We start from the raw sequence: 21,804 nt of genomic DNA, 5'->3' as shown, positions 1-21,804 counted from the left end.
ATGAGCCTGATGGGCATGATCTGTGGCTCCGCTGCCCTCCCCAGCAGGCGGGGTTGTAGCCCTGTGAACAGAGCGCAAAACTCAGGTCACCAAAGACCCTGCCCTGAGAGGCCTGCCCTGGATTCCAGAATGAGCCCGAGGGAGGGGCCAGCTGTGGAACAGGCAGTGGGGGGCTGCCCTTTGGCCTGTGATTGGGATCCAGAGGCCTGCAGAGAAGATACGGGGCCTCTCCTGCCCTGAGGCTGACCACGTCCCAGGGACAGTGTGGACAGCGGCAAGGTCCCGGGGGAGCTGAGCCCCCAGGACGACAGTGGCCTCTGTGATTCTGGGCAGGCACCCACTGTGTGTGGCCCTTCAGTCCTCTCAGAATGTGGTCCCCTGGGCTGGAGGAGGCCTTAGAAAGACCCACCACCCTTAATTCCTGACTCCCTGAAACACTCCCTCAGACAGTCAAGGCAGTCCCTGCTCCAGCCAGCCCGGACGGTTACAACATTCTTCCCCAGGCCAGCGTCAGGCCTGCATTTCTGGAACATCCACCCAGTGTGCCCCCTCTTTTAAGGCAAGCTTGTGGCAGATTAAGAGCCAGAATCGTTCCCTCCTGGAGCTGTCTAGATAGTTATCAACACCTGAACACCTGGATTCAAGTTTAACTCTTGGAACCTCAGTTTCCTCATCTGCAAAATGGAGACAACCATGGCTACTTCTTATCTAATGCTTTCCCTGGCCAGGCACTACACTAAAATGTCACATGCCCTGCACAGCGGTGATTTAGTGTCTTCTGACTCTTAGCCTCCTCCAGGGCCCTGGCTCCAGGCTGGCTGGGAAGAGGTAGGGCTCCCTCTGCTGGCCAGAAGGTGAATTGCAGACAGGAAAGGTGAGGACTTGGAATCAGACCCAGGGCAAAGACTGAGGCCCCCGCTGTGCCCTTCCACCAGCAAGCTGCAGTTCCAGGGAAGATACTGAAGGGCAAGGCAAGGGTCACGAGTGGTGGGCTGTGGTGTTCATCCAGAACCCACCCCCCACCCCCAGGGGAGGACAGAGGCCCCACAGGGCTGGTTGTCCCAGCTCGTCCCCTCGGGGACACAAGTGGGAGCTTCAGAGACACAGATGTCCTGCCTGGATTTGCTTATCCACCTAGTAACAAAATTGGCAGGTAGAGGTCCAAAGGGGCTTCCGGTCAGGAGGACTAGCCGACTTGGAAGATTCTGGAAGCTTTGCAACTTCTCTGTGTTTGCCTTTCATGATAGTGGCTTCCATTTATTGAACACATCTTTTCAAAGGACACTATGGTAAATGACCAATCGCGTGCCTTCATCCAGAAGGCAGACATCTCACTTATAGGAACACAGTTAAAAAAAAGGGATTCCTTCATTCATCCTCTGCCATTCCTATTGACGAAAACAAACATGTCCCATTCAAAGCAGAACATTTAGCTTTCTGTTAGTGCCAAGAGCTGTGTGATGTGCTTTATGGGTATTATTATTTTGTTCCTTCAATAATCCTACAAAGCAAGTATAATTAAGACTATTTCACGATAGGGGAAACAGAGGCTTGGAGACATAAGGGAATGGTCACGTAACTGGAAGAGCTGGAATATGAATCCATGTCCTCTGATGTGAATGCCTTTCCACTAACCACACTGCCTCTAGTTTGTTCTTGTCCCTGTCCCTCAGTGATTATCTAAAGAACCTCTAAAATGAGCGGGACCTCCCATCTCCACCTCTTCTCCCTTAACCCACTGTCCCTGGGCGAGTGCAGCCACTCCCAGTCTGGGAGATACCTCCATCGATGGCTCAGACTCTGGTCTCTCTGCACCTTTGCCCCAGCTAGATGCCCATCTCTTGGTCAGCTTTGGCCAATGTCCCCAAACATTTTGAGTTCACCATGCTCCAAACTGAGCCTGCTCTCTCCACAGCCCCCACCTGCTCCTCCCGCTGTGTCCGCATCTCCGTCTGTGCTCCCACCATACACTCCCCACATCCGAGCACTGAGTCCTGTGGTTTCTTTAAATCTCCAGAATCTGCTCATGGTCTTCCAATCCTGCTGTTACTGCCTTAATTCAGATATCCTCCCCCTCCACCCCTTATTCCACCACAGCCTCCCCCACTTCTCACACGATGTCTCCTCTTCAGGGATTCTGATGCTTCCCCACCTTTGCCCAACAGATCTTTCTAAAATTCAGATCTATACACCTCACTTCCCTGCCTATAAATCTATCGGTTACTCCCATTGCTTTAAGGAAAAAGATCAAACTCCTTAGCTTTGAGATTTGCTTTCTCTCCAGTTCATACTCTTCCCACCCCAAACCCATCTGCAAAGAAGTACCCTGAGCTCCAGACATTGCTGTACCTTCTGCCTCCCCACCTTTCTTACCTAACACCTACTCCTCCTCCCTGTCTCACCTTCAACATACCCTCCTCCTGGAAGGCTCTCTGGATTCTCCTTGCCTCTCAGCTGGTTCAGGGTTTGTGATCAGAGAAGACATGCCATTTCTTATATCTCTGTCAGAAACCTTAATGCAAGGTATTGGTGAACATCTTAATTTTCCCTCCCACTAGATGATGAAATGCTTGAGGACAGGATTTTGTGTCTTTTCTGTGTAATACCCACAACACATCTAATAGAGGATCACTGAGTGAATGAATGAGTGAATGAATGAATGAGTGAATGAATAAAGGCGCCCCTTGGACACAAATTTCTCCCACATTCAGCTGCGTATCAAGGGGCCTCCCCCTCTTTCCTATCTTCCCGACAGCTGGTGTCGCCGGGATACTAGTTCTGTGAGGGCAACGGGCTTGGAAAATGATCAGGGACCTACACATTAAACTGAGACCAACCTTCTCCTTCCCAAGGGACCCTGCCAGCCTCCCCAAAGCCCTTGGGGCTGGTAGGAGGAAGCATGAGGTGCTGGATTGATCACCTTCCCCACCCAGCACTGATTATGCGCTAACTGTGTGCAAGGCCCTTTGCTGAACGCCTGAGCTTGTGCACGTTCCAATGTGACCATGCTTTGGTCTAGTTGCAGATGAGACTAAGGCAGGCACAAGCCGCAGGGGACAGGAATGAGCTCCAGCTGAGCACTAGAGGACAAATTCGGCAGAGTGAGGGTGCCTGGAGCTGAGGCAGTCAGCAGACTTGAACTTGATCTTGAAGCAGAGAGAAAAGGTAAGAGCTTTGATGGAGAAGGGGATAGCCTGTGTCAAGGCTGGGGATCAGGACACACTGGCAAGTGTGTTCTAGGGACAAAGAATAGATGCTTTACCTGGGGCCAGGGTTTTGGGAGGGTCTGGTGGGAAATCAGTTTGGAAAGGGACATCAGGACCTTTGGAAGGGTCCTGAAGGAACTTGCCGGGCCTAGGGGGTTTGGAGTTGAACAGTAGGGACGTATGGTGAGACCCACAGGACAATGGGAAGGACCTGGGGCTGGGGTGGTCTTTGTTTTCCGGAACAATATCACGTGGGGTGGCTGTGCAGCCCTGGGCACTTCCTCCTGGTTGTCAGTTGAGGAGCCATTCCCTCTAAGGCCAGCAGGGGGCAGGACAAACCCACAACTTTTCTTAAGCACAGGTCTGGCCCTCCTGGGAGTAGGGAGGAGCAGCAGGCCCAGAAGGAACAGGCCAGCTGTGCACAGCTCTGTGTGTGTGCGTGTGCGTGTGCGTGGTGGGGGTGACAGAGGGAGGCGGGCCCCTTTCCTCAAAAGGCCAGTGTGTGGCCACTGAAACTGCTAGGTCTGGTGACCTGACGGGACAGCCCTGGATTAGGCACCCACATTTCCTGGGCATATGTCCCAGCCCAGTCCAGCTCCCGGCTGTGCCCCTTGGTTTCCCTGGCCCTTCCCTCCCAGTGAGGGCGTCCCAGCATCATGAGGTCTCTGCATTGAGCTCTTCAGGGCAGCCCAGCTCCTTTGGAATCAAACAAATCCAGAGAAGCAATGAGGAAGAAAGAAGTCCCATTCCTCTGCTCACTCCCTTCCCTAAAAAGGACCAGAGAAGGTGGTCAGGATTAGCAGAAGTCATTCGCATGGGCATTTGACAAAGATTTATCCAGTGGCCTCGTGTCAAAGACAGGGACACAAAGGCAAGGTAGCATCGCAGCCCAGAGCCCCCAGGGCATGGGGCCAAAGGCTCCCATGACTTAGTGCGTGAAGGCTGAGGGGCTATGAACAAAGTGCCCAGAAGCCCTGAGGAGGAGAGGGTGCTTCTGCTCAGCAAGGACTGCAGAAGTTTTGATGAGGGAGGTGATACTGGAGCTAAGCCTTGAAACACGAGCAAGATTTTGCCAGATGGAGAAAAGGTGGGGGGACATCTGGGATGGGGGAATCAGCAAAGGCACAAGAGGTAAGGCTGTGTTTAGAGAATACTGATGAACAGATATGGTTACATATGCTCCCCACCTCCCCAGCCTTACTGAGATATAATTGACACTTAACACTATGTAAATTTAAGATGTATGACATAATGAATGGGTATATGTATATATCGAAAAATGATTACCACAATAAGGTTAGTTAACTGTGTGTTTCTTGTATGGAAATCATTGTGTTATAATATTTAATATTTATTTATATTATGTTTCTAATTCTCACATCAATCCTCAAGGTGCCATGATCCCCACTTCACAGATGAAGAGACTGAGGGTCAAGGAAGCAAGGTGACATCCCAGTCAAGGACCACGTGACCCACCCTGCCCCCACAGGACTGGAGTTGGGGGTGGGTGGGTCAGAGGAATCCCACAAAGACCAGGAAAGTCCTCCTCCCCCAGAGGACCCCACCCTTGCCCCAGCATCTCTGGCCAGGCTGTGAGATCTTCTGGGCAGAGATCTGTTCTCAAACAACCAACAATTTGTTGGCCTTTCCACTTTCTCTTTCAGAAAAGTTCTTGTGCAAATTCTGTTCTGGTGGGTCAGAGATTTTGTCCAGGCCTTGGTCAGATAGAAAATAAAGGAGGAGCCCTGGGGTGGAGGGATAGGAGCAGGGGCTGGACCAGACCCCAGGGCAAGTCAGCCTGCCCCCACGAGGTTCATACTGCTGCCTGAGGGCTGGCTTCTCTCCCCAGGCTGCCTCTGTCTCCCCTGCCTAAGTGGCATGGAGGTGCTCAGAGGGCAGACTTCTGTCCACAGCCCTCCCTCCTCTGCCAGATGAAAGAGAGGCCTGCTCCTACAGGGCTCCACTCTGGGCCTCAGGACAGCTGCCCTCACATCCTCCCATGACCCCTCCTTTGTAATCCCCCAGGGCTTCTAAACTGGGGTCTCTCTCGTCTTTTCCTTGCCAGAGGCCCCTTGAAAAAATCAATTTATATATGTATATGGAATCATTATGTTGCATACCTGAAACTAATTTGTTATATGTCAATTATACTTCATAAAATATATACTTTGTAAAATTATAAAATTTATGATAAATCAGATCAGAGGAAGGCATATAAAAATTAACAGCATTCTATTCACCCTTCCTCCTTGCCCCCTCCTATTCCCAAGGGAACCACTCTTAATTTCTTATTTATCCCTAAGATATGTTCCTTATAGACAAGCATATATAGCTACACATAACTATATATGGTTTTTTAAAAAATACAAATGAATCATATCATAGCCATATTGTTTTTCAGCTTACTTTTTTCCCCCCACTTAATATCATATCTCGGGCATCTTTTTCATGTCGACATCCATAGACCTACCCATTCTTTGCAATGACTGCAAAGTCCTTTGTAAAGACTTCAGTAACCAGTTCCTTTTTTGGACATTTAAGCTGCTTTCAGTTTTTACTATTACGAACAGCGCTGAGATGAACAACTGTATTTGAAGATTAATTGTCAGCTGATTAAAATTTGAATATACGTTCCCAAATTGCCTTCTAAAAACCACTGTAACAATTTACGGTTCCACCAACAGTGTACGAGAATGCCCATTTTCTTGCATCAGCACCAACACAGGTATTATCAAACCTTTAAATCTCTGCTGATTTGATAGGTGAAAATGATATCTCATTAAAAATTTTGAAATGTCTTTAAGAGTGAAGTTGAGCATATTTTACTATATTTGTTGGCTATTTGAATTTCTTTCTTCTCTCTTTGTGAATCCTATGTTATTGGCCTTTGACCATTTTGAGGGAGGGCTATTCATCTTTTTGTCATTGATTTTTAGAAGCTCTTTGTATATTAAGGAAAAGCATCTAAGATCCATTTTATTATCTCCTCTGCTATAAACTCCATGTTTGGAAAAAATGTGTTAAAGAGTGTTTGTTATTATTTTTTTCTGCATTTTCTCAATCTAATTCTGGTACACAGACCCTCAGAATGTTTATCAGCAGGGTCTGCATTGAGTTAATGTAATTCCAGCCAAAAGCAAAGCCTTAGACTTTTTGTTAATCCCAGAAGCCTCACTGCAGCTAAATGGTTGGCTTCCTGAAACATTTTAGTGGCCTGAGGAACCCTAGGATCTGGGACCCTGGCGTGGGAGCTGCAGCCCCCTTAGCAGCAGTGTGGTCTGCACCTGTGCGCCTCCCTCGATCCAGCTGTGGATTCTTCTGTTCTGATGAGTGGGCTGAGTGTTTGCATATTTTCCCCTTTGTTTATCAGCACTTAGGGGTGTGGGTCCCTCTTCCCTTCAGCAGAAAGTCCCTGAGGTGGGACTGAGCCTGCCCCCAGGCTAGACCCAATGGAACTTTACTGTTGCTGAGTCCTGGGGTTGGAGGAGGAGATGGAGGAGGGAAGGAAGAGGCTTCCAGCTGGCTCACCCCCTCTGGCCTCTTTGCTTCCTTTAGGAAATCTCCCCAAAGCCACGTCCTGCTCCCTTGAGGGTGGGTGTAGAGCCCTGGGCAGAATGAGAGGTGGTTTGCACAGCCTAAGATTGGGGAGTGGGGTGCTAGACACCACATATGGACCCGTGTGCCCTGCGGAGGAGCCGGGGGCACAGGTTGGGGTGGGGAGGGGAGGCTCTGGGCAGGGGGACATGGTTTTCAGGCTTCACCCACCCTCCAATCTCAAGGTGGTTTTACTGGGTGACACCGTTCCCTCCTAGTCCTGGGATGTGTGTGGGAGGGTGGCTCTGAGATCCCAGTGGGAGCTGAATGCAGGGAGAGGGGAGGGGGCGGCAGGCAGAGCAGGGGAGGAGAGACCTGGTGGAGCCTTGCAGCTGACTTAGAAGCCTCCAGGTTGGTTAGTTTGTTTAACCCAGGGCTGAGTTTAATGAGACCGCCACATTCCTGGGGGATTGGCAAGGGAAGGTGATTAACGGGGTTGGCTATGGTAGCGGGAGCGGTAGGAGACAGAGGCTGAGGAAGCCAAGAAGAAAGGAGTTGACACCCCAAAGCCCCAGATTCCCAGTGCCTTGGGGGGACGGGCAGCTCTGAGGAAGCCAGCACCCAGCCCCGGAGATCTGCGCCAAGGTGGAGAAGTTCCCCTGCCTCTGCCAGGGCATGAGGGCTTGGCCCTGCTGTCTGTCTGGCGAGCAGACCCAGGACTGGGAGGGGGCAGGGCCAGAGGCAGGCCTACCCCAGTTCTGTCCTGGAAATGCGCCTGGGGCATGTGACTCACCCCTTGGAGCCTCAGCTTCCTCTTGAAAACAGGACCAGGAGGTGGCTTACAGATAGTGCCTGGCTCCACTCTCCTTAAACCTCCTTATCTCGTGGGCTGTCTTGGCCAATGAGGCCTGGGCCCCCATGGAGTCTCTGAGGAGGCAGTGGGAAAGCCCCGCCCCTTCTTCCACACAGTTTACTTTGATCTGCAGAAGATTATCTCACTGAATAAATACACAAAACTGCCATGACGACGAATTTGAATGCTGCTCCCGTGCACAGCACAGCTCGGTAGGTGTGTGAGCTTCTGGTTCTCTGTCATGCCTGTCACAGCCAGGGATGACGTCAGCAGACAAGACAGGGGTCCCCAGAGGAAAAGAACCAGGCATGGCTTTCTTGACACAGGGAAGCCATTTTTGACCTAAGCCATTTTGTGACCTAAGCTTGGCCGCAATCCTTGCCCTTGAACAGGTCTTAGTAATGAATGCTCCTCAGGGAATTAAGGGACAGCACAAACAAAGGAAAAGCCATCAAGAAACAGTAGTTCAGTAATAATACAGAGTCCCAGTTCCTCCTCAAGGATACACATGACAACCTGATGCAAATCTTTGAGATCTGCAGGGACTAAGGCCCTCGCACAGGTGGAAGACGGAAGGATGATTGGTGACTCTCCTGACTTCAATCAGCTCAGGTGTGGACCCTGTCGACCTTTGCCCCAGTGCTATGCTGAATTCTCCTGTGCTGAGGCCCCTTTGTGAATATGCATGTAGTATTAGCTTAAAACTTCCCCGATTTTGCTCTTGGGGAAGTGCTGCGTTGGGGGCAGACCCCTGGTGTTCTCCTTGCTTACGGCAAGTTGTAATAAATCCTTCCTTCTCCCAATCTTTGGCTTGGTTGTGTCTTTTGGTTTGACACCTACCAAGAGGCGAATCCAGTTTTCAGGTACCAGTGACACTGGGAACATGGTGGTGAAGATGGCAGCTTCAGAGCCAGAACCAGACAGATGAGGAGCCAGGCCTACCTCACAGGGCTGGGTTCACACCTGCCAGTGGGGCCGGGCAGGATGCCCCGCTCCATCTCCCGGAGAGCAGTGCTGAGTGGAGGGCTGGGGGGTGAGCTCTCTCTCAGCCAGGCCCTGCCCACCAGGCCCCTCTGAGTTCGACCGTAGGTTGGCTGGTCTCATCCAGAACATGGGCTTGTCTTGAAGTTCCTTTCAGTTCTCAAGCCTCCTACTCGTGTCTGCCGCTCGCTCCCTGCCTGGGCTGTCCAACTCCATGATCAGTTTAGCAGGCTGGGTCCAAGGAGTTGGCCTAGGCTGAAAACTCAGGACACAGCCATTCTGGGGGGAAGAAAGGGGGGTCCTTTGGGGTGTCAGGAAAGGCTTAGAACATGGAGCCCTCAGCTGGCGGTGAGAGAGGAGGTGCCGGAGGGTAGTTGACATGGGATGTGTGTGCACGTGTGTACGTGTGTGTGTGGTTTTGTGTGTATCTGTCTTTAAAAATTACATTTGTCCCATTTTCTTGTTTTTCTAGAACGGGCCTGATTGGGGCAGGGTCTGTTCCGGCACTGCCAGGGCAGCGTGTGTACATTAGGGTAGATGTGATAAAATGCAGCTCTTGATAAGGCCACGACAAAGGCCTTCCAATTTCTGTGGGATCTTTTTATGCCCCTGCCACTTCTGAACTCAAGGACTTCTATTTAATTCATTTCCTCAAGGAGTGTAGCGAGCTGGGCCCTGGAGACATACTCTAGGTCAGAGGCTGGCCCTGTGGGGCCCAGAGATAAAGGGAGAATAAGATGTGATTCCTACGGCCCCTGAGCCCGCAGCCAGTGGTGCGACGCAGAGAACAGGGGCCCGTGCTGGGATAGCTTGGGTACTCTGGCTATGGTGGCACAGGGGGGCTGCTTGCTCTGCCTGGGATGGGCAGCAGGAGGAGCTACTGCCAAAGTGGCCTTGGGCCTACACTGAAGACCGGGTGGGCATCAGTGCGGTCGGTCCCCACGGTGGGGACAGGGAACAGGCACCGTGGCCTGAGGTCCCACTTGTGCCAGGGGTGTGAAAAAGCCTGGGCTGCCAGAGGGCTAGAGGTAGCATAATGCAGCCAGATGTTGGGGACAAAGACAGTGGGGACAGACAGATGGAGATGCTCATCTTAAGGGTCACATCACCGAGTTCTCGGGGGCCTGGCAGAGGAGTTTGGATTTTAGCTTATGACAGGGGTCACGCACACTCAGCCGTCTGCAGGGCCAGGGTGGGAGGGGAGGGTGTGAAGACGCCGGGGCAAGAGGTTATTCTGCGGAGGGCAGGACTTCTCCCCCAGGTGGGCCAGCAGACCCAGCTGATATGCCACCCAACTAAGTCTTCAGAGAAGCTAGAAACCCAGATTTTTATGTGGACACTTTTATTTTTAGATGTTAGCCATAATTCAAATTTAACACATAACAAAACAAAAACAGGAAAGGTTTGTGATCCTGATTTGGCTCAGGGGCCACGGGGGTACAATGCCTGTCTGCGGTGTAGGGGTAGGGGCTGCCGGTTCCGAGTGGGCGTGACAGGTCAGAGCCTGCCCACTGTGGTGGCATTTTGGAGATGGCTGTAAGGAGGGCAGGGTGCAGGGAAGCAGAGACACTAAGAAGCTGATAGAAAAATCTCCCTCTTCTTTATTCATTCATTTGCTGAATGTTGATTGGACACATGTTCCACGCAGGCTGTGTTCTGGGCGCTGCTGCTAAGAAGACACCCAGAGGTGGGGCTCTATCCTAGTTGAGAGCCCTACAAGCACCCTGAGGGCTCCGGCCTTCAAAGTTGCACACTTGTGTCTTTTTTTTCCCGGTTCCTAAGCCTCCTTCCGCCTCCTTCCCCACCTCCTGGCTGAGGTCCAGCTAACTTTCCAGTTCCCTCCCAGGCATCCTTTCCTGGCTCTGTGGGCCCTGGGGCTACCCTTCCAGTCCTGGGCCAGTCCTCTGCCCTCTGCCCTCCGCGGGGCCTCCAACGCAGGGTCTTTTATGGATTGTGCCCCGATTCTGGTCGTAAGCCCCCTTCTCCTCTGGAGTTTCTCACTGCATCTTTTAGAACTTAGTTTTGACCCCAGGGTGGTTGACTGCAAAGCCCGCTTTCTTCATGGAGTTGAGGCCTTGGGGGTTTGGGGGTCGGCTGAGGGCCAGTCTGAGGTGGTGGTGGAGGTGGCCATTCCCCTCCCGCTGCTCCTCCTTATGGTGTGGTCATTTCAGGGGGGTGGGGTGTGAGAGCTGGGAGGCTGCTGAGACACATGCCTTGGTGGCACCTGCCTGGACTCCCTCTGGAAATGAGGAGTGCTTCAGGTCAACTGGTCCATTATTTGTGGGAGAACCTGGCTGCTGGAGGGGTCCAACAGTGCTCCCACCCTCCTCAGGCCCTCACCCAGCCCTCTCTCCCATCTCTGAGTCCATGGCACTCCCCCTCCCCCACCTTCTCCTCCTAGACGAGGGTTGAGCACTGGATTAGGAGCCACAGTCCAGTAACTCACCTGTGACCTTGACTCTGGGCCTATAAAATGGGCATAACCACTGACTATCCTGCAGGGACTTAGAAGAGATCAAAAATTGAAAACTACGGAAGGAAACTGCTAGAAAAGTTACCAGGCATGATTCCTTCATTCATTCAACAAGTATTTATTGGCACCTACTCTGGGCCAGGCCATGCACTGGATTTTAGGATGCAGTCCCAAGGAAGACAGGCACAGTGCCGACCTGCATGGGGCTCACAGTCTAGAGGGAGGCGGGTGTGAAGCAGCCACACAGACAAATACATATGTACAAAATGGATTGTGCCCTGCGAGACTGTGTAATAGGGACCAAACGGGGCAGGAGGGTCAGAGAGGTTTTCCTAAGGAAATGGGATTTAAGCTGAAGGATGAGGGTGTCAGCCGTATGCGGGCAGGGAAGGGCCCTCAGGTATAGGATGTGAGTGCAAAGCCCTGGAGTAGGGAAGGAGCCAAAGGGCTGCAACAGGGCAAGGGGAGGGGTGGGGAGGGGTGGGTGGGGGGTACCAACAGGCTGGATTAGGCACCGCCTTGCAAAAAGGAGCTAGCGAAGCATTTTGTTAAAGTAACCTAACGCTAAACCTCATCTCCCATCCTTTCTCCTTGTCCTGGGTCCCTGGAGCTTCTCCCTGCCTTTGCCCTCAGTGTCCATTTTGTGTGGTGAGAAACTGGGCCTGGGGAAGAGCTCTCAGCCCCCTGCCCCCTCCTTGGGCCAAGGGGCAGTTGATTGAAAGCAGATGCCTTGACCTGGTGGGGCCCTGGCGGGAGCGGCGAAGCCGGCTCCCCACTGCTGACCTCAAACCTGCACCGCTGGCATGTCCAGGCCGCAGACTCTCTGTCAGCAAAGCCGCATCCGTCCTGCACAGAGCCGGTCACTGTGGCTGCCCACACCCCCAACCCAGCAATTTCCCTGCCACGGTGAGAAACCTCCCGTGCTCCTGGGCCAAGGCCCAGCCTCCTCCAGTTGGGCCTGGAGCCCCAAATGGTGGAGGGAGAGATGCCAAGTAGGTTCTTAGAAAGGCATGAGGCTGGGAGAAGTCCCCATCCCCCTTACCTGTACCAGCACCCTACCAAGTGAGGGCACCATCATCCAATGTGCCCTGGGCTAGACTTCGTGCTAAATCCTCACAGAGAGCTCCATGAGGTCCATGCTGTCGATACCTTGCACGACTGAGGCTCAGAGAGGGTACCGCATCACACGGCTGGTAGGTGGCAGAGCTGGCGTCTGGACCCAGGTTATTGGGCTCTAAAGGCCGTGACTCCAGTGGTCCAGTGGGCCCTGGCTGTTGCTCCTGCTCCCCTCAGATGCTCCCTGTATCTGCTGCTTCTAGGGGAGCCCAGCTCAGCTCCAGGCTGCTCAAGGCCCAGAGGCCTCTGGAGGCCTGCATCTTAGCACAGGGTACTGAGCGGACCCAGAGCATGTTGGAGTGGCCTCTGGTCAGTGGCAGCCCCTCTCTTGAGCAGCCTGAGCTCCAGACACTGTCAGGGGCACTATGCTCGTTGCTGAGTCACAGTTTGAACCGCGCCCAGCGGTCCTCTCAGAGAGAGGAGTTATAATTTTGATGGTTGCCTGGGAGTAGTTCACACACACCTCCCCTTCTGGGGTTGCTGCCTCCACTAGGTGCTGCCATCAGGCTCCCCAACCCCACTACACCCCTGGAGGAGTCCAGGGATCTCCCAGAGATGCTTCCTGGGCCTTTCAGTAAACCTGGCGCCGCCCTGACTGCCCTTCACTCTTAGGCTGCCCGAGAAATGCATCCTCTTTTCTCTGCTCCCACAAGGTTGCCCACCTTCCTGCGCAGACCCATCCACTTCCCCATTGCCCTGGTTTCCCTGGTCCATTTTCCCCTCCTCTGTCCAACCCAGCATATCTGCTTCATCCCCCTCCTTCAGATAGGTCTTTTGGCTCTCAGTTGGTCAGTCAGTCAGTCAACAAGCACTCATGGACATATGGCAAGAGCTCAGGCTCTGGAGCCAGATGCCAAGGGGACACCAGATCGCAACCCTCTTGTCCCCTGTTACAGGCTCTCACATCTGGTGCTCCTGGAGCATAAAGAGAAAGGGGCTCCATTGCTGCCCTGGCCTCAACTTTGGCTTCTCCCTGCTGTCTAGTTACCGAGAAGAGGAGTGATCTGGCAGGATGCCCCATGGAGACCACTTTCTCTTTGTTCTGTTGGAGGGTCACCTTGGTGGTCTGTGGGCAGGTGAATCAGCACTGAGGCTAACCATGGAGGGTGGCCGAGGTGTGCAGACACAGAGGAGTAATGAGATAGTTTATGTTTTAGGGTCTGGAAAGGAAAAGTGGCCCCAGCCCCACTGGGGATCCTAAGGAAGGGAAAGGAGCTAAACTCCAAACTGGTGTGCGGGGAGCGGCACCAGGAGCCCACAGACTCAGCACTGGGAACGGCCACATGTGGACGTGAACAGCAGGAGTGTCGGTAGTAATTCTGGGAGCAGGACTGAGGGCACCCTGGGCCGTACCTGGAGTCACCCCCCTGGAAGATCTATGTGGCCCCACGGGGATCTAGGTGGCACAGGACCAGCTTCTTCTCCTGACGACGTGGGAATAATGTCGCCAGGCAGAGGGACTGGTCAGAGTCGCAGCTCTCCCGCCCCTCTTTGGGGAGCTGGACCCTCCACCTCCTCCTTTGGAGCAGGCAAGACTTGGGATTCTGGGGCAATTCAAAGCGAGAGGAAGCTTCAAGAGGAAGGAATAGACTTCCTTCAAGTATAGCAGTTTGGGTCTGGATGGTTTTAATTAAAATTCTCAAATCAAAGAAATGCAATAGTATTTGCACCTCAATTTTCTGTTGCCACTCGTAGTGGTTACTAAAACAACAACTTCTATCTTTCAAGAGCTTACTATGGGCCAGACACTGTGCCAAAACGTCCACATACATGATTCTATTTAATATTCAGAATAGGTAGGTGCTTTTTTTCCGAGTTGACCAGAGTCTTTTATATTGATTGATTGATCGATTGATTGACAAGGTAGGTGCTTTTTTTAAATCACCATTTTACACGTGAGGAAACTGAGGCACAGAGAGGTTAACCAACTTGCCTGAAGTCACACAGCTAGCAAAGCTATGAACTGGGCTTGTAACCCACATTATCTCTCGCTCCAAAGTCCTTCAACCACAGATCCCACCCTACAGATATGTCCAGGGGTTCCCTGAATCTGCGGGGGCCCAGGAGATCTGGGCCTGCAGGGAGGAGCCCTGAGGTCTGGAGGCCCAGGGCCTAACATGATGGGGCCACTGTCAGGTGCCTGTCTCCCACAGCAGCTGGATCCCATTACAGCATGGACGGCCGTCTTTAGAAAGCCACCTTTTCCTGGGCTGCAAAGGAACAGGGTGACCACAGCCAGTGAACCCTGGGGCCCCTTGAGTTCCCACTGCCCGCCCGGCAGAGTTTCACAAACCCGTTGACGTTGACAGGGCAGCCTGTGTGGAGAGGGCAGGAAGCCTGGGGGCCCTGTGGTCTGCCTGCGTTGCTCAGAGTTTCCTGGGCTGAGCTCTTCCTGCAGGGCCCTCTTTAGGGCTCTGCCAGGCCAGCACCCCCTGTCCTGAGGCTGGCATCTCCGGTCCTGAGGCTTTCCTTGGCCCCCTCTGGCTCTGAAGGACAAAGCCTACTGACTTCAGTGTCTCTGAAGGGATAGGAGGACCCTGTCCTCTGGACACTGAGCCTTGGAGGAGCTTTGAGATCCTGGAGATAGCCTCGGGGTATGTGAAGTTTCCCAGAGACCACACTGAGCATAGGGGCAGGCACAGTGCTACCTGATGTCAGAAGACCCAGGCTCCACGCTCAGTTCCTACACTGACTAGAGCTTCGACCTTGGGCAGGTGTCTTACCTCCCTGAGCCCTCTCCCCTCATCTGCCTCACAGGGTTGTGTAAAAACCCTCTTCAAACAGGCAGATGCCCCACAGGCGTTGGTGGTCCTCACTAATACCTACACCTGCTCCTTGTTGGTCTCCCTTGCAGAAACTACCAAGTCTGAAATTACAGGTTTCTGCAGAAAAAGGGAAAGGCATTCCAGGTAGAGGACAGCCTGAGCAAACAGAATCAGGAGTCAGGGACACACACACACACACACACACACACACACACACTTTGAATTCTTTGTACCAGGAACTGTCTTAAACATTTTATATACATTAACTCATTTACCTCTCTTAATATCCCAATAGAGTAGGTATTAGCTTGCCCCCATTTTATAGGTGAAGCAATGGAGGCCCAGAGAGGTAAAGAATCTTGCTCAAGATCACACAGCTGGGAGACGGGAACCAAGAGTGTAATCCAAGCAGTCTGTGATGAAAACATGAGTGAAGGCAAGGGCAGTGGGCCTGGAGAGACATTGGGATTTGGCCACATCTGCCTTGTCCACTGCGGTGAGGCCAGTGCCTAGTACAGTGCCTGGCTCACAGTAGGTGCTCAAAGGTGTTCCTGAAACCTGAGCTCTGCAGAAGGTGTGGCTGGCTTGCTCGTCTGGTGACACTGAAGTTTCACACCAGTGGGAGATGCTGGGCTTGCTGGGTGGGGGACAGCTTGGGCCCAGCGCTGAAGCTTAGATGGTCTCATCACTTCTTTGGCTTGAGATTTGGTCCCTGTCCAGGCATGTCCTGGGGCAGTAGGCTCCTTCTCAATGTGTGCTGTGCAGGAGGGCCCACCAACTGGGCAGGCAAAGATTTTAACAATTCCTCAGTCCCCCTCTGGGCACAGGCATGGCCTCCCTCCCTGTGGGATGCTCTTTGCTCCCGGAGCTCAGGGTCTCGGGCAGGCTGGAGCTCTGGTGGGGGTGGGGGGAATGACACACATAGACTTGGTGGAGGGTGTTTGCTGCCGGCAGAGGCTGCTGAGAGACCAGCCTGTGTGCGGGGCTGGTGAGCCAGGGGGCTGGTGAGAAAGGAAGTTTCCCTACTCTGCGGCATGCAGACCCCACTAGGAATGTGGCTTTGGGCCAGGATCCCTCTGGGCAAGAAAGGATGACTCGGCAGAAACAGCATCCTGACCCCACAGGATAACTGGGCCGCTGCTTTGAGGGTGGGTGCCAAGTGGCAGGGCTGCTGAATTCATGACCCCTCTGCCTCAGCCTTCGTCTCCACCCTCCCCACAGCCCTCCTTTAGCTGCCCTTCTCTGGGCTGGGGTTTTAAGACTCTCAGAGTAACAGCTCTCTTGGGAGGGGGCCCTGGGCTGGCCTGGCCAGCACTTCCCACCCAAGGGATGGAATTGAGAAATGGTGAGGAAGAAGCAGCCTGCCATTGAGGCGCCCGGGGCTGGCCAAGGGCAGGAGCCCAGCATGATTCAGGGTCGGGGCACTGGGCAGTGGAGGGAGCCGGCCTGGGCCAGGCACCGGGGAATTCCAGCCCAGGAGAGCCAATTGGAAGCACATGTGTTTAGATAGGCACAGAAACCCACAAAGCTGCTTCTCCATTCCTTGAGCCCAGCTTCTGAAAAACTGAGAATCTATTACCAGGAACCCTGGTAAATGTGTCCTTTTGTCACCAGAGGCCCTCATGGCACAGGCCAGTCACCACTGGGGACTATAACGGCACCCAGTTGGCGCCATCCCTCTGCCGACTTGCACGCCAGGTCCTGAGCGGAAGTGGATAATAGTGGTGGTGAAGATGGTGACGCTGTTATAGCTCCCGCTGCTGCTGCCGTTAACAGTCATCAAGTATTTCCCCCAAACCCTGCTAACCACTTTTACCTGTTTAATCCCATGCACTCCTCATAAATACCCAGTGAAGTAGGTAGGTACTAATCTTCTCCGAATTTTTAGAAAGGAAACTGCTTTGCAGAAGATCAAGTAACTTGCCTGAGGTCACCCAGGTAGCAAGTGGCAGAACAAGCTTCCGAGCCTGTGATCTTAGTGACTTGTTAGATTTCTGACCCTCTTCTTCTGCCCCTGGGGGAAAAGAGGAAGGCAGATTACGTGTGGCTCTGTCCCCCTCCCTTGGGTGTCACACATGGGGGTCACCTGGGTTGGCCCTTGGAAACACTGACCCCTTTCTGAGAGCCGTTGCAACACTCGGTGGTTTCCTGTACAAAGCATCATGGGTGCCTGGGGTCCGGTGCTCAGGGAGGATCTTGGGATTTGGGGCTGGATAGCTCGAGCCTGTCCTTGGTTTACTAGCTGTGTGACTTTGACACCTCACTCTGTCCCTCTGACCTTGGCTCCCTCACCTGTAAAATGAGAGAGAGGAACACAACTTGCCCTCCATTACTTGGCCGGTGAGATGAAAAGTAGACCAGAAGGCCACTGTAGCCAGGGGCGCTAGCAAGTAGAGGGGGCTGGTGGGGTGTCGAGAGGGGAGGAGGTGGGTGGGGCTGACATCACACTGTTTCACTCCCTGGTCAGGAAAGAGGCAGGCAGAGATCAGGATCTGCTTTCTTAACAGATGACAGCTACTTTGCACTAATTCATCTGCCTCATAGAGATCACCTGGCGATCAGCCAGGAGCCTTTGGTGAGGACCCACAGCAGAGTGGCTGCATCTTCCCAGGAGGATCTCATGGGCAGAACTCTTCCAGGCGCCAGGTGACAGTCCGTTCCTTGCAAGTGCCCTGTTCACTGACTTCCCTGTTGATGGAACCTCTGTCCTGCTCTAACGTGGGCTTCTGTTAGTTGACTGGTTCCTGTTGCCCCAGCAACAGAGCAATAGTGGAGGTGGCTGCGAACGGCTGTTAAATGGCTTAATCAGCTGTGGCACGCAGGCACTGTTCCCAACAGGGGCGGTTACAGCTATGTTAGATGTAGTCATTGCCTGCAACTCAGTGTGGCTGAGACGGTCACAAACACGCATGGAATCGGCAAATAATAGGTCCCCGACAAACACATCTCGGTTGATTGAAGAACTTTCAGAATCATGAAGACATTATATTATGTCCCTTCCAGTTTTATCAGAGTCTATTTTGTTATATTCAAACCCAGTAATTTCCAAAGGCTGTGTATGGCCAGCCTACTGCCAGTCAGTCCGTTTCTCAGCTCTTCACAAGGATTTATCAATAACAACACACCCATTCCGTTTGGGCTGTTATTATGGTCCTGTCCTGAAACATCCTGTAGTGGTTATTTTTTGGAAACATCGTTTGGTTCATAATCTCTTAGCAACAGAACTTGAGGGCTAACGGCCGATGCACACTCCGAGCAAGATGACTGTGACTCGTGCGTGGGCAATGAAACCCACAGCAGCCAAGTCGGAGCGCCCTCTGATTATGGGTTTCATTGTTTTAGGTCATCGAACGTCACCAGCACCCACCACGAGCCAAGCTTGCTTTGTTATATGCCCGAGAGCTTTTGCTGTGGCAGCCACACGCCCAAGGCCTGGCAGAACTTTCGATCACCAGGTGCCCAAGGCCGTCACAACCCCGTCTCCTCCTTGGTACAGGGGCCAGAGTGTGGGTCTGACTGGGAAGAGAAGGAAGGCAGGTGCAGGAACCTCCTGTTCTGTGCGTGCCTGCACCTTATATCCTCCCAACCCCCTTGTGCAGCGCAGTTCGGACCGTCTGGCCGTAAGTGGCAGCTCAAGTGGGTGAAGGTTGGCAGAGACAGAAGCAGGACTAAAGTCCAGAACCGCCCAAGCCCCCAGCCTCCACCCTTTCTTTCCTGCCTCCCTCTCTCCCTCCCTCCTCCTCTTTCTTTTTTACAACAGTTATTTTTATTTGTTCAAAGGCTTATATTGCAAGCATTAAACAAAGCACAGGCTTTGAGTCTGTGAGCCCAAATTTACAGATCTAGGGAGATAAAAGCAAACTGTGATCCATATACATGGATGCAAACTGAAGGCTCACGGTTAATCCCATTGCAGTTCTTAAATTTCTACAGCCTAGAACCCAGAAGTCACAGGTCTTTTCACTCCTTCTGGATGTCCCCCAGGGTATCTGCACTTTTCTTGAGTTGAGCAATCTCATCAGCCTTCAGCTTCTGGTTGATAACCCTGGGTAATCCCTGAGCCTTCAGGATACACAGAAGGCTCAGGAGGACTTTGTTCTCAATGCCACGCCTTCCCTTCACCACCGTTGACACTGGATGAATCCTGGATAGAATTTTCAACAAGCATTCAATGAGATCAGGCACATTTCATCCAATAGACCAGTTGATGTAAACTTTTAGCTTGATGGTTTCATAGGCACTTTTCAACCACCAAATTACACACTTCTTTCCAATTTTCACTATTGTTGTTCTTTCCTATTTCTGGATCCAGCTCCCGGAAGAGAAACACCTGCCACATATATTCCACTCCAAACAGCCACACCTGAGTCACCATGTTCTCCACAAATCCATCCATGGCAGCTGCTGGCACAAATGCCAAGATTTCATCCGTGAAATAGTGACATCTAACAGAATCCACATTTTATACCCACTTCCAATCATGTGATGCTGGAGTAATCCACTTATATTCCAGGTAACATATGTGAGAACATCCACTGGGTTGGAAACCACAATTATGATGCAGTTGGAGCTGTACTTGATGATCTGAGGAACAGTGAATTCAGAGACAACATTCCTCTGCACCAGGCTGAGATGACTGTCTCCTGCTCGCTGGCGGACTCCTGCAGTTACCATCACAATCTCAGAATTGCAATCACTGAGTAATCTTTCTCTGCCACAGTTTAGGTGTCTGAAGAAATAAGCTCCCAGGCTGCAGATGCATCATTTCTACTTTGAGTTTAACTTCCAAAACATCCACAAGGGCATGTTCCACACCAAGGAGTTTTCCAGAACACTGATGGCATGTGCCATACCAATGTGTCCAGTACCCACTACAATGATTTTATTGTCTGAGACTGTTGCCTCTTCTTCTGCAACCGGTGCAATCAGTTTTTCCTTAAGAGTTGCCATTGTGCAGAGAGAGAGAGAGGGCTCTGGGCACAGTTGTAATAGTCATGAAAAGAAGACAATGTCAGCTGCGTGCCCGGCCTCCTCTCTTTCTGCTCATCCTGTTCACACATCCAAGTCCATAGGGGCAGCTAGCCTCTCCCTGGATGTGCGATCTCCACAAGGCTGTGCTCAAGAGTGTAGCACACGAGGGCCATTGCCACACACCAATTCCATAGGTCAAATGCCATACACAACAGTGCGTGCATCCCGGAGCCACTGACCCCAGCATTCACAGGCAGTGAATTCATGGCCTGCCTGCCCATAGGGCTCATAATCCCCTTTTTATTTTGGTCCCTCCCGCAGGCTGAGACTGTGGTTTTCTGTCTGTGTCGGATAGGAATAAAAATTAAAATAATAAGCTACCACTCATTACTGTGAGCCAGAAACATGATTTATATGCCATTATTTACTCCTTAAAACCTTGTAAGGACCTGATACTGTTCTCTCTATTTACAGATCAGGAAACTGAGGGTTAGAGTAACTGAATGACTTACTGTAAGTCACCAAAAACAGGTTCTTTCAGTGACACCCACAGTCGCATGCCTCTCTCCCCACAGCCCTGTTACTCATGAGCAGAGGTGGATTTGCTGCAAAACTCTTGATGCTTACGCTCTGGGCCCCCCTCACTCATACCTGCCCCTTTCAAGGCCCTAGAAATCTATCCATATGGCCACATATTTTTGTGAAATTGGAAAAAATAAGATATTTTCATATTTATTTTCTAAAGGAGAGACTCCCAGGGGAGGGTATAGCTCAGTGGTAAAATGCATGCTTAGCATGCATGAGGTCCTGGGTTCAATCCCCAGTATCTCCATTAAAATAAATAAACTTAACTACCCGCCCCCCAACAAAAGCGAAATAAATAATATTTTTTTAAAAAAGGAGAGCCTCCCTCTGAATCTACAGAAACTGGATCACCCTGTTCATGCGTGTACACCTTAAACATCCTATTGAAAAATGTGCCTCTTCCTTCTGTCTCCTTTCCCTACTTGATTTGTTCCCCTTAGCACTTTCACTAACACCCCATGTACTTTATGTATTTATCTTGTTTACTGCACGCCATGGGCACCACTCACTAAATGTTTTTGGGTGGATAAAGGCAGCCATTGTCCTTATATGTAAAGCTGTCCTGTGTAAGCAAAGGAAACCATAAGTAAAACAAAATGACAACCTACGGAATGGGAAAAAAATTTTTGCAAATGAAACTGACAAAGGCTTGATCTCCAGAATATTTAAGCAGCTCATACGACTCAATAAGAAAAAAATAAACAACCCAATCCAAAAATGGGCAGAAAACCTAAACAAGCAATTCTCCAAGGAAGACATACAAATGATCAATAGACACATGAAAAAATGCTCAGTATCACTAATTATCAGAGAAATGCAAATCAAAACTACAATGAGGTATCACCTCACACCAGTCAGAATGGCCATCATTCAAAAGTCCACAAATGACAAATGCTGGAGAGGCTGTGGAGAAAAGGGAACCCTCCTACACTGCTGGTGGGGATGCAGTTTGGTGCAGCCACTGTGGAAAACAGTATGGAGATTCCTCAAAAGACTAGAAATAGACTTACCATATGACCCAGGAATCCCACTCCTGGGCTTATATCCAGAAGGAACCCTACTTCAGGATGACACCCACACCCCAATGTTCATAGGAGCACTATTTACAATAGCGAAGACATGGAAACAGCCTAAATGTCCATCAACAGATGACTGGATAAAGAAGATGTGGTATATTTATACAATGGAATACTACTCAGTCATAAAAACTGACAACATAACGCCATTTTCAGCAACATGGATGCTTCTGGAGAATGTCATTCTAAGTGAAGTAAGCCAGAAAGAGAAAGAAAAATACCATATGAGATCACTCATATGTGG

General features: G+C 51.5%; 2 long non-coding RNA genes and 1 pseudogene across 2 annotated transcripts in view; 1 reads left to right on the top strand and 2 right to left on the bottom strand.

Annotated features, from left to right (window-relative positions):
* LOC116281778 (uncharacterized) overlaps positions 1-6,186 on the top strand; it is a 29,735-nt gene extending 23,549 nt beyond the window's left edge. The window contains exons 2-3 of the long non-coding RNA XR_004191187.2: positions 3,020-3,165; positions 4,599-6,186. This is a non-coding gene — a long non-coding RNA (uncharacterized lncRNA). The remainder of the gene's footprint in view (positions 1-3,019; positions 3,166-4,598) is intronic.
* Positions 6,187-16,735: 10,549 nt separating this feature from the next.
* On the bottom strand, positions 16,736-17,613 carry LOC140698525 (uncharacterized). Its single transcript, XR_012076337.1, has 3 exons — positions 17,480-17,613; positions 17,041-17,220; positions 16,736-16,942 (listed from the first exon to the last, which is right to left on the bottom strand). It is a non-coding gene; the product is annotated as an uncharacterized lncRNA (long non-coding RNA).
* Positions 17,614-18,876: 1,263 nt separating this feature from the next.
* Positions 18,877-19,878, bottom strand: LOC102528208 (L-lactate dehydrogenase B chain pseudogene; annotated as a pseudogene).
* Between the last annotated feature and the right edge of the window lie 1,926 nt (positions 19,879-21,804).

This window comes from Vicugna pacos, chromosome 9 (assembly GCF_048564905.1).
Source record: "Vicugna pacos chromosome 9, VicPac4, whole genome shotgun sequence".
NCBI classification, from domain to species: Eukaryota; Metazoa; Chordata; class Mammalia; order Artiodactyla; family Camelidae; genus Vicugna; species Vicugna pacos.
The sequence above is the reverse complement of the archived record's forward strand: the minus strand, read 5'-3'. Positions and strand labels throughout refer to the sequence as shown.